Source organism: Limulus polyphemus, unplaced genomic scaffold, assembly GCF_000517525.1.
Source record: "Limulus polyphemus unplaced genomic scaffold, Limulus_polyphemus-2.1.2 Scaffold1179, whole genome shotgun sequence".
In the NCBI taxonomy this organism is placed as follows: Eukaryota; Metazoa; Arthropoda; class Merostomata; order Xiphosura; family Limulidae; genus Limulus; species Limulus polyphemus.
In genome coordinates, this window is record NW_013666789.1 from 26,949 (window position 1) to 39,934 (window position 12,986).

Consider the following 12,986-nt stretch of genomic DNA (forward strand, 5'->3'; position numbering starts at 1 on the left):
AAAAAAAAAAAAAAAAAAACGGTCTGGCTAACAAATGAAGGAATTTTTGCTGTAAAATTCTTATCAATGCTATAAGTGCAACTAACAGTTTGACCGCCAATTTTGATTTCATTCCTTTTAGTCGCATGCTCAATCCTTTTTTTGGTCGCACCTTTTTCCACATTTAAGGTGTTTTTGATTATATATTTTGATTATAACTATATGTACAAATGTTTTAGAGACCATTTGTTCCAACTTAATACTTAAGAACAAATAAGTCCCCTGGCGGGTTTATAGTAAGTTTACGCCCTTACATAACTAAAATCCGGATTCACCATGATGGATAGTCCACTGTGTAGCTTAGCACTAGGAAAACAACAGCAACATAAACAACGTCAATTATATATATATTAAAAAATATCCACAAATAAATAAAAATAAAAATAAAATTAAATCCCTGTATGGATTAATTTGATTAAAATGTAACTTGTTTAAACTTATCAAATATACTCTTCTCCTTTAATTTGATTAAAATGTAACTTAGTTTAAACTTATCAAATATACTCTTCTTCTTTAATTTGATTAAAATGTAACTTAGTTTAAACTTATCAAATATACTCTTCTTCTTTAATTTGATTAAAATGTAACTTAGTTTAAACTTATCAAATGTACTCTTCATCTTTTTTATTCCATGATATTTTATTTCATTATTCTTTATTACCAATCAATTTTTTTAATATACAAAACAATTTAAATAAAACTTCACGTACGAAACATTTTGTTGGTTGTGATAGTTTACATTTGAGCGCACAACGTTTATAAAATGTACAGGCAGTGCTGTGTATTTAAACTAATTTAAAAATTTAAGTGACCTTCCTAGACTATTGACGTATGAAGGTAAGTACGTAGTGGTCTGAACGAATCTGATGGTCCTTCAGGGCGTCTCAATGACTAAGAGGTTAAACCTATTCTATATTAATATAAGATATAATATAAAACTAATATAAAAGACACTTGGAGCCAAATGGTGTGATCAAAAATGACAAACTGATCAACCTATCTAGAAAGACCCCAGATCGAGCGATTCTTTCAAAACCTGAGTATCAGAGGACAAGCATTAAACTTAACAGGGTGATGGTACCGATACTCCAAGTGTCTATAAACAAATGAAGAAATTCCCACACAGAACATTAACACTTAAACATTGCTATTTGAGATGGATCTCTGAAGAATGACAGATCCACTCCTTTAATATCTTTCCCTTTGCAATGCATAGTACTATCTACAACCGTCCACCCTGCCTCTAATTTAATTTTAAGTTTTATAGAAGCTTCCCAAAAAAGCACATACGCTACTTTTTCAGTTAAATAAATACCTATTATTCACTTGATTATCTTTCCTATAGTTCCCAGTGGTCCTTGCTACCGCTGCCAACATTACTCAACTATTGCTACTCTTGTTCCCTTACCTCTACTTATTTGAAGTGGCATCAAATGATTCATGAATATTAAAATAATTATTAATAAATTACTTGTCTAAAAGAGGAAAACATGAAAATAAAGTTCTTTCAGAATTTTACATTTGTACATAATACATTGGTTAAAATGTTTGGTGGTGTAAAGTAGATTTTTTTTCGGAGAATCTAACATTAATATACATATAATATATATATTTTGGCTATTTAATTTTATTTTTTTGAAAATTCGTAAGATATGTAAGAAGAAAATCGGCATTATGTATTAAAATAAATGCCAAAGATGAAATCTAAAATCTAAGTGTTCCATTTTTCAAAGCTATTGTAGAAATAACATTTCCAAGTACTGTAGGCGTCACATTTAGTACATTGGCCGCATTTTCTACTGAGACTGGCACAAATATAAAAAGTTATGTTTAAGCCAAAATTGTGAAATGTATTTTTTTTTCTTCAGAAAGCAAACGTGACATTTAACGTAATGTCAAAACGGATTTGAGGACGAAGTAAACTTGATGTATTTAGTGCTGATTTTTTTCATGTAGCTGTTTCAAACAGGGCAAAAATGGTTGTTCACCATATATAATCATGATAAAGTGATGATTATCTAAACTCTACAACTTCTTTTCACACTACTGATGATGTTCTGCGTGAGGGCCTTCGTTATGAATGAATTATTGCTTTGTAGGATAGTGTTCACTGGAGGAGTGTGTAAGCTGACTTACAAGAGTTCATTTTAAGACACTGTTACGTATTACAATTTCGAATGATTTGAATCTGAACTAGATGATAATTTAAATCTAGTAATTAAATATATACCGATATGTCTCCAATTTATGATATTTGCCAACAAGATTGATAACACACAGTTTTTTTTAATGCAAATATGTTTTAATATACAAACAACAATACAATTTACAATAACAGTTATTACAAATAGTTATTACAAACCATGATTTATATACAAAAGTTTCACAAACTTACAGGAAATATAAAGTCTTCTATCTAGTCTGGAACTTCCTTGATATCTTATCGAGGGTTGACGATGCGCAAGTTAATTTCGAGTTGACCTATGTATAATTCACTTAAAAGGGAATTAGCTAGCCCTTTAGTTCTCGCTGATCATACGCCGATTACAGGTCGAGTTTCCACCGATGACGTTAGGTAATGTTTTCGTAAAAGTACTAATGTCTGATGTGAATCCACTGAAGTTGAATGATTTGTAATGTTCGAAATTTATAAACGTTCCTGTTCAGTATATCTGAAGTTTCCCGAAGTTTATAGCCCACCAGTTACAGCAACCAAATAATAGATACTGTTTTTTGGCGCGTCGCATTGGTTATATTTATAGGCGTGTGGATAGTTTCTCGAAATTTCAGTTTTACAGTTTTACTGACGCTGACACTATCGTTTACGTACACACATATATTGTCGATTCTTACGCTCGAGAATCCTCTACAACTTTAGAGAATAGACGGGTGTTTCGCAATACATATCTAACATCATAAGCTATGTATATTTCTAAATATAAACTTAATTTAAACAAACGTTGATATTAAAATAAATATATAATAATAAATCCTTCACAACAGAAAGACAAGATGTTTGCGAATGAAATATGATGCATTCTTGTCTGCTCTTGCACATGTTGACTAAGTATTGTGGCTGAATGATTTGTCTTGATGCAGCTATACGTGCGAAGGTGGTATTTCCCTCTATATATTGATGTCAGCATAAAAGCCTGTTGGTATGCAGAATTGATCTTGGGATTTTTCACGACTCCTCAGATAAACGTTTATGTTGTCGTTATAGCTGTAACCGTTAACAACTATAAAGTTTTGATAAAAGCTCGCGTCATGACCTGTACCATTTTGTATATGTTGTATTACCGACAGAATGATAATAACTTACCCTGACTTTGTTGCAGTTACTTAAGTAGTCATTATCCCGAAATATAAATGTATATATACTTATGAACTTAAAACGTCAAAATTTAAAAACAAATATTGCTACATAAAAATAAGACAATCTAGCAACTAAGAGTTACTACTACCGTGACTTCGTGCTAATCTGCAATGAATTCGACTAGTCTTTAGTTAGCAAAGTGTCATTTGATAAACAATATAATATTCAACTAGAAAATAAAATAACAACTATACAATGTTTCTTATACACGTAAGGCCAAAGTGATAAGCTATACTAAGTGTATGATTTATAATATTCATTTCACTGAACTTTCTGTGTTTATCGTCCGTCGAAAAATATAGGATAGATACTTAATTAATATTAATAAAGACTGTTTATTAATTCGCACAATTTAACATTATTATTTTCTTCTTGTATATAGAACCTGTGAAACATATTATTTTTCAAAAATAACATATAATATTAGAAGGAAACCTACTACAAATCATAGTCAGATTCTGTGAACCAAGATACTGGTGAAATGATCTTCTGTTAATTTTTGTCAAATATTTTAATGTGTGGGCCAAGTGAGTGTCTTGTAAATTAGGATTATTAACTTGTTACAAAGAAGAGTTATAGCTCCCTACTAGTAAAGTATATTTCGAAATAAATTACACACATAAAATTCCATCCGGACGTTAATCTTGTGAAGTGTAGCAAACAATAGGAAATAATGATCTAGCTTATCACGATAAAATTAAGGACTCGATTCTCGCAAGGAACACGGTGCAGATAGCTTATTGGGCAGCTTTGCGCTATAAGAAAAGTGATCGCTTTATCTACTTATACATTCATGATGTTAGGAAAACACCTAGGTTCAAGAAGTCTTGATAGAAATGAATAAAAACCTTATAACCCGAGCGCTTTCGAAAGGTGGATCTTTCTTCTTCAGGGGCAAACTGAAAAATGGTCATAAAAGAGTATTTTCTGTCAATTTGGCCCGGACGCTTAATATATTTGACATGCAGCTTACTCAACAGAGAAAATCTGAAAGTTTTTCAAGCCCAAGGTTACGAGTTTCACGTGGCCACCACATTTAGCTGTTAGAAACGTGTTAATTGGCACAAATTAAAAGCATTCAGCAAAGATAGCAGCGATTCTAAAGAATTTGAAGTTTGCCCCTGAAAAAGAAAGGTCCACCTTTCGAAAGCGCTCGGGTTATAGGGTTTTTATTCATTTCTACATATACATGGTATGGATAATAAAGCCCACCTTTCTTTTCGCTTTGATATTCACTGTTTAGTTATTAACCGTTTTTCGTACTTAAAAACGATACGTCAATTACATATATACGTTTAGTTCTTTCTTTTCTTAGGTTCTGGTTTGGTGATAAAATAGGTATTTACTACTGCCGATTTATCGAAGTTTCGATAATTCAAACAAACACTGAAATCGAATTTATACAATTGTTTAATACCTACATTTTGTTTTGATTGGTTCATACAAACCGAGCGCCATTTGTAAGTTCACTCCAGAAACTAACTCGGAGCTGCTGGTTTCGTTATTAACTTTACCCCCTCCTAAATGTCTAACAGAAAAACGAAATATTCTCTTTTTTTTTCTCAGTGTTAAATTGTGCGCTGAAAAGTTTAAAATGGTAATATATGTGCTGCATTTGTGAACTTTCGTGTATTATTATTTTTTCGGTTATCTTTATTCCAGGCAACATTAGCAGGTCGGGTTAACTGATTTCATTGGGTAAGAATTGGGAGTACTTGCACGTTAGTCCAATCTGGTGTCAGTAGTTCTGGGGTGCCTTGAAGCAATGAAAGCGCAGAGACATGCTCTTCAGTTCGAAATACAGCTCCCAGAATGCATATCGAACGGCTTGATAAGTGTTGTTGTTGTTTGTTAGAAACAACGTGACAGTACTTTGACAAGCGCAGAAGAGCATCCAATTTTAGTCAGAAAAACAATAACAACTTGTCATTCAGGAATACAAGGTGAGTGATCACTTAAAAATATATATATACTGTACAGACACACACATATATATATATATAGAAGCACATAAAAATGCTTATTCAAAGTAGTCAGCAAAAAAGATAATATTTTTTTTTACTTATTAATGAAACAAATCTAGGTTTTCAGTTTACTATTCTTTCTTGTATGAAACTTATTTATTGAGTTAACGGACACCAAGTCGTCTATCATTAACTATTCTTTTCTAATATGATGTATTTTCTCATTTATTGAGTTAACGGACACCAAGTCATCTATCATTAACCATTCTTTCTTGTATGATATCTCGTCTTATTTATTGAGTTAACGGACACCAAGTCATCTACCATTAACTATTTTTTCTTGTATGATATCTCGTCTTATTTATCGAGTTAACGGACACCAAGTCATCTATCATTAACTATTCTTTTCTTATATGATGTATTTTTTCATTTATTGAGTTAACGGACATCAAGTCATCTACCATTAACTATTCTTTCTTGTATGACATCTCGTCTTATTTATCGAGTTAACGGACATCAAGTCATCTATCATTAAGTATTCTTTTTTGTGTGACGTCTCATCTGATATATTGAGTTAATGGACACAAAGTCATCTATCATTAACTATTCTTTCTTGTATGATGTCTCGTCTTATTTATCGAGTTAACGGACACCAAGTCATCTATCATTAACTATTTTTTCTTGTATGATGTCTCTTCTCATTTATCGAGTTAACGGACATCAAGTCATCTATCATTAACTATTCTTTCTTGTGTGACGTCTCATCTGATATATTGAGTTAATGGACACAAAGTCATCTATCATTAACTATTCTTTCTTGTATGATGTCTCTTCTCATTTATCGAGTTAACGGACATCAAGTCATCTATCATTAACTATTCTTTTTTGTGTGACGTCTCATCTGATATATTGCGTTAATGGACACAAAGTCATCTATCTTTAATTAAATATTCTTTCTTGTATGGCGTCTCGTATCATGTATTGAGTTCATGGACACCAAGTCATAAATTATTTATTGAATTAATGGACAATAAGTAATATACATTATTCTGTGACTTTTTCCACGTGTTATTCTTCTAGGAATTGATCTAATTGGAATAATCGCTAGCCGTAATCGGGATTATTTACAGATATTGAATCCGACTGAATGATAATTGCCGCTCAGCACTAGTATTTAGTATTGTGCTAAGATTATTAGCTAATGAAACTTTAACATTACATCCTTGTATTACGCAAGATAAACACAAGTTGTATTTCTGTCACAAGTAGTAAATATGTTGGGTACAAAAATAGTACCAACTGCAGTGAGCACGAGGTGAGAGAGCCTAAACTTTGAAGAAGTTCTGTGATGGATTGTTTTACTAAACGGTAATGAAGATTTAGAATATTAGCACAACGTTTTTGGAATTATTGAAGAACTGAATCTCTTCCACGTATGCTTCTTCTTTCATACAAGTATGTAGCAATAGCCATAAAAATTAATGCTTTATGTAGGCCAAGATAACTAGAGAAGATTAAAAATATTAATTTAATAAATAAAAAATACGGTGAAAAACTCAAGAAAAAGAAACATTAAAAGTAAAATAAAGGGCTAGAAAAATGGGAAAAAAGAATGTATAATAATGAAAAAGGGAAAAAGATGAAACAGAAGTAGATTTACAGAGAAAATGTGATGATCGAACAGCAAACAAGAGTAGGAAAAACTAGAACTATGTAAACGAAAATCGACGCCATCTTAACCCTTAAGATATTACTTCAAAGAGTATAAAAAGACAGCATAACTTGTTAGAAGAAGGTTTGAGACAAATTCACTCCATTTTATCTTCATAATGAAATATTTGGCATGCGACTTCTTAACTTTAACTCAATAAATAATCTATTTCCTGTTTTTTTTTTTCATGTTATCTTCAAAAATTAGAGAAACTTGTTGAATCGAAATTTATTGAAAATTTATATAATCATTTCAACGTTAGTTAAATTATTTAGTCATTATTGCACATTTTACACATTTTCTTTTTACTTAACGTACAATATTTTACAATTTAAATTAGCTTTCATCAACTAATGTTAAGTAATGTATCTTTTACAGCGCAGTACTATTATTAAATACGGTAAAAATAATACAGTTAAAGATAATTCATCTCATCACTCTTTTTACTTTGTTACACTTTCATTATCCTCAGAAAAGCGCTATTTCTGTTATGTTAGGCCTCCCTAGCATTCTGAGGGTCACGGCTTTGAATCCCCGTCACACCGAACATGCTCGCCCTTTCAGTCGTAGGGATGTTATAATGTGACGGTCAATCTCACTATTCGTTTGTAAAAGAGTAGTCTAAAAGCTGGCGGCGGATGGTGTTGACTAGCTGCATTCCCTCTAGTCTATCACTACTAAATTAGGACGGCTAACGCAGATAGTTCTTGTGTAGTTTTGTGCGAAATTCATAAAAACAACTGTAATGTTATACAATTATGCAATACAACACGTCTTATGAGGAATTAGTAATAACACAGAAACGTCTATTGATTCACGACGGCTCAAAAATATTTTTATTTAATAAATTCCTAAATAAATATTGCATTGGATGGAAGAGCAAACAAATATAAATGTGAACATTTCAAGGAAAAGGTTACTGGTTGCTTTCTGAAAGTTCCATTGACTTTGCTTTTTTGTCATCATTGGTAAAATCACCTTAACATCAGTTAAGTTTTGTAACATATCAAATCATTTCATTTCACATAGAAAAAACGAAGAACTATAAGATCGTGCATGATATTTTCTAGGATCTGTACGGCACTCATTAGGAAGTAATATATTTCCTTGCTTCGGTCTGTTTTTTGAATGTTTCTCTGTAAATTGTAAAAACCAATCACGTTATACATGTGATTGCGACCGGACCCTTCTCAAGTTTAAAATAAAATATGTTAGAGTTCATACTGGTTCTCATTCAAATGCATAACCTTGTTATAGACCTTTCCGCGTTATTATTTATTTTCTATCCTTAGATGTCTATTGTGTATTCGTTGTTTTTCCTCGAAAACCTGTGTATTTGGGTTCATGAGACGTATAATTATGTTTGTTTGTAGAGTTTGTTGGAACACATTGTCTTATTACGTATATTTTCGTAAGGTATTACTGTGCTTAAGTTTAGACAATACCTATTTCACGAATCAGCAACTGTCTCTGAATAATAGGAGCAACTTGTTATTCTATGCTAGCAACGTAGAGTGAAACAAGTGTATCGTTTTTGCGTCTAGTAAAACTACGTGAAGCTGAATACACTGCAGACACAGAAACTGATCAGTAATGCATGCAAGACTAAAACCCTCGCTAGTATTAAAGGATATATGCAGAACAAGTGCTTGATAGAAACCGTTTATCATAACCACCTGTTTATCTTATTTTTTCTAAAATGTACCACCTGTTTAGCACTAGTCATTTCCTACGTAAGTATCAATCCATACAAGCATTCAGTCAGATCTTGTAATTTGTTCTGTGTCTGTATTTGGTTTTTAGGTTAAAAGTTTTCTAAAAATGTTTTACGCAATATTTCAATCACATTTCAAAACCGAAAGATTGCACGTATCTGTTCATTGGGTTGTTTTGTTATATAGTTCAAAGGTTATTACGTAACCGGTAATAAAATATAACTCTTGAAGTAAATCGTGTGAACGATGTACATGGACTGGGTCTAGTATGTGGTGGGTACTAATAATGGCTGGAGACGGCTTGAATGGGTAATGAAGAAAAACTTTAATATAAGTTTAACATAACAGCAAATGTACAACGTTTTGTCATCATCAGGTACAAAACCTTGTCGAAACGCTGTACATTTGTTGTTATGTTAAACCTATATTAAAGTTTTTCTTCATTACCCATTCAAGCCGTCTCCAAGCATCATTAGTCTCAAAGTGGGTTCCCCGTCACCGAATGTGGTGGATACGTTTTAGGGAGAGACTAATAGAATAAGGTTTGTGTAACTTATGTTAATGGTCAAATATATTCATATGTGTTTGTTGAAGAAGGAACGTTCTCAAGGCACAGTTTCTGGCTAAACAAGTCAATATCACTCAGGAAACAAATATTAAATATTGTTTTCGCGTGCATGCAATCTTTTCTCATTAATGTTTAGGATCTAATCAAACTAACACCGAAGAAACTGTACGAGGTGCATCTAAGGGCCAGACTGACCACATTTTGGTGAATTCAGGTCAAAAGTTGGGATCACAACATACAGTGGTGTTCCAAGTATTGTTAAAAGTATGCAGGTTCTATTTATCTTGACCTTTTTATGGGATATGGTTTCCTTAAAATTAATCATATGAAGATGAGCCAATAAATCCAAGGTTCCGGCGATTTTAAGTAATGCAATCAGTGTGGACTTTTTTGCCTTTACAACATAACAAAAACGATATTCTCAATATTAAAATACAAACGGTATTTAATCTCTTTCTCGCATTGAACGGCAAGTTATTATCTTATCCTTGTAACAAAATCAGTAGTATTTGCAGTATTATAAGTATTAAAGCAAGCATAACTTTCTTATCCTAAAGTAAAAATAACATGATGTTATTTTTACCTTTGTAAGACAAAACAGTACATTGTTATAGTACAATATAAAGATATATAGGAAAAACTACTCCTGCAAGACAAAAAACATGATTTTACACTTACTTTTATGAGATAAAACAACAAGATTTTGTATGTATCCGCATGGAGAAATATAATACAGTTTTGAACTTACCCTTGTAAGACAAACAGCACGATACCATTGCACCTGTTATCCTTGTAGGACAAAAAACACGATTTTGCTGTACAATATAAAGATATGTAGGAGAAAACATGACGGTGCACTTGCTATTCTTGTAGAATAAAACAGCACGATACTGCACTTGGTACTTTTGTATGTTAAAACAACAGAAAGTCGTCTTTGTTACCATTTTAGAATAAAGAAGCACGATGATACACTTGCTCTTCTTGTAAGACAAAACAGTTTAATGTTGTAGTACAATATAAAGATAAATAGAAGAAAATAAGATGTATTTGTTACCCTTGTAGGACAAAAAGAAACACGATGTTGCACTTGCTATCCTTGTAGGAGAAAACAACGCCATATTACATTTACTATCATTGAAAGACGCAATAACACCATGTTGCACTTACAACGCATCACAATGTTGCACTTAGCCTTGTAGAAAAAACACATTTTTCTTACTTTTGTAAAAGAATGAATCGCAATGTTTTTCTGTGGCATTGTTGTTTCTTTGAAAGATAAAGCATCATGATGAAAGTTTGGAGACGGGTTGACTGGGTAATGCATTCAAGGCGACTCCAAACTTTTGTTTCCAAAAAGTGAGTTCCTCGTCATCAAATTCAAAAGCACCATGATGTTTTTAATACACTTGTAGAACAAAAAGAATACGTTATTCATACATTTCAATATGTTATTGTTGTATCTTGGTATCAAAGCATCATTTTATGTTTCTTTATTGTCAGTTTTTAGCTTTGTCCATATTCATTGACATGTATCTCTTGTTTTTGAAATATAATACGTCAGTAGAAGTAGCTTAAAAGAATCTTCAAATCCTCTGGGTCCATTATTACCTTTCTGTTTTATACCCACTTATGTGACACTGCCATCGAGCAGGTATACGTTGTATTATAAGCTATTGTGTATCCTACATTGTTGTATATTATACGATGTTGTGTATTATACATTGTTGTATATTATTGCTGATACATCAATAAATTCCAAAGATATTGAAATGTGTGTAATCTTAGATGCCTTTCATACATCGACATTTAAGAATATTTGATGCTATTATACAAGAACTTGATTTTTCAACTTGAAACCATATACTTCATTTTTTTCTAAAATATGTTATTTTTCTTCATTTTTGTTTGCATTAGAGAAGAGGGCCGCAGCTTGCATGCGAGCATGTGTGTAGTAGGTATGTTATGTGTACTACTTAGTGGAAATGTGAAATAGGGAACTGACAAATCAGCGGGTACCAACACGATGAAATTTCAAATGACTTTAACTCTAAATTTGGGTAGTGGAAACCTACTGAGTTAAAAAGAAAGGTTATTAAAGTAAAAGGTACAGTACAAAACGTTGTTTGGTATAGTTTGACAAGTAGCCCTTCAGGTGAAGAAATTGTCATTTATCCTGTGATGAAATAATTTGATTCTTCATTTTGTTGATATCACTGACTTGATAAGATATCTGTTCATGCTACATGTGTAGCAGTAAGTGTAATCACGTTTTGACACTGAAATATTATTTCCCAGTATCGTTTTAGATATCTTGCATTACTCGGGTTGGTTACCCAACAAAAGTATCCCTGTCTACCTATCATTATAGAGTGGGGGTTGGTCGGGGGTTCTGGAAGAGAGTCATATCAGTTAGACTTATGTATGTAATGTAGTTAGGTTTAAATAACGTAACAGTGTGTTAATGTCATATTTTCATATTATTGTATTCTTTAAAGGTTTTGAGCATTTGCGTAAAAGCAAACATTCTATATTCGTATGTTACACGTGAGAGCTTTAGCAATAATTTCAAAATAATTCTGATCTGGTGATTCAATACATTCAATAAATGTATGTTGTTTTATACTGGGCTGCTTCATCAATCATAAAAGAAAGTGTCCTCCATTTCTGCATTCCAAGGTTCTAATTGTAGCGTCTACATACTGCGAATTCATCTCGAACATCTTTTAATAATTTCTTCCTTCCCAACCTAATTCCTAACATTCTCATTCCAGTCACACCGTGAATTAGATGAACAGCTGTATCTCCGTGTTGAAGGAGTAGACGTATATTTATATCTCAGGAACTAGCTATAAAAATAACATTTGTTGCAAGCGCTCTTAACTGGATAGAAATATACAGAAATATATGTGCACATTCTTATGTAAGCAAATGTATACATATAGAAACAACGTATCTACATTTGTGCGCTCACATACGTACGTATGAAGCTTGTGTAAGTATAGATACAATATATCAACATGTGTGCGCTCATAGTCAATGCGAAGCTTGGTATAAGTACATAAACAACGTGTAGGCATGTGGGCGCTCACATATGTACATGTGAAGTTTGTATAAGTATAGAAACGACGTATGCACATGCTTGCGCTCACATACGTAGAGACGAAGTTTGTATAAGTATAGAAACCACATATTTATGAGATTGCGCTCACATTCATACATGTGAAGCTTGTGTAAATATAGAAACAACGTATTTACATGTGTGTCGTCACATAGTCAAGGCGAAAATTGTATAAGTATAGAAACAATGGATTTATACGTGTGCGCTCACATACGTACATGTGAAGCTTGTATAAGTATAGAAACAAAGTATCCACTTGTGTATGCTTACATACACAAAGCTAGTAAATTACGATGATTGAAATTCTATCAATTTTTTTGGACTCTCTGTTAAAAATGTTATTGTTACGACAGCGGAAGTCACGTGGTTCTGGTAACACGTAATGAGTATCTAGAAAGATCGAGAAACCTGTCGAACGTCCTAGCGTTTGCTAGACTCACGTTCTTATAGTATATAACCCGGCAAATAAAGTGACGGCAACAACTGGATAGCAGA

General features: G+C 32.4%; 1 protein-coding gene across 3 annotated transcripts in view; it reads left to right on the forward strand.

The window, feature by feature from the left end:
* Window positions 1–12,986, forward strand: part of LOC106462484 (sodium/calcium exchanger 3-like) — a 109,721-nt gene that overhangs the window by 19,181 nt on the left and 77,554 nt on the right. The window contains exon 1 of one of the 3 annotated variants that reach the window (XM_022389762.1): window positions 6,755–6,834. The exons of the other annotated variants lie outside the window; for them this stretch is intronic. The gene's annotated coding sequence lies outside the window, so the exon portion shown is untranslated. Of the gene's footprint in view, window positions 1–6,754; window positions 6,835–12,986 lie in introns of those variants that run through there. 3 annotated transcript variants of the gene reach the window in all.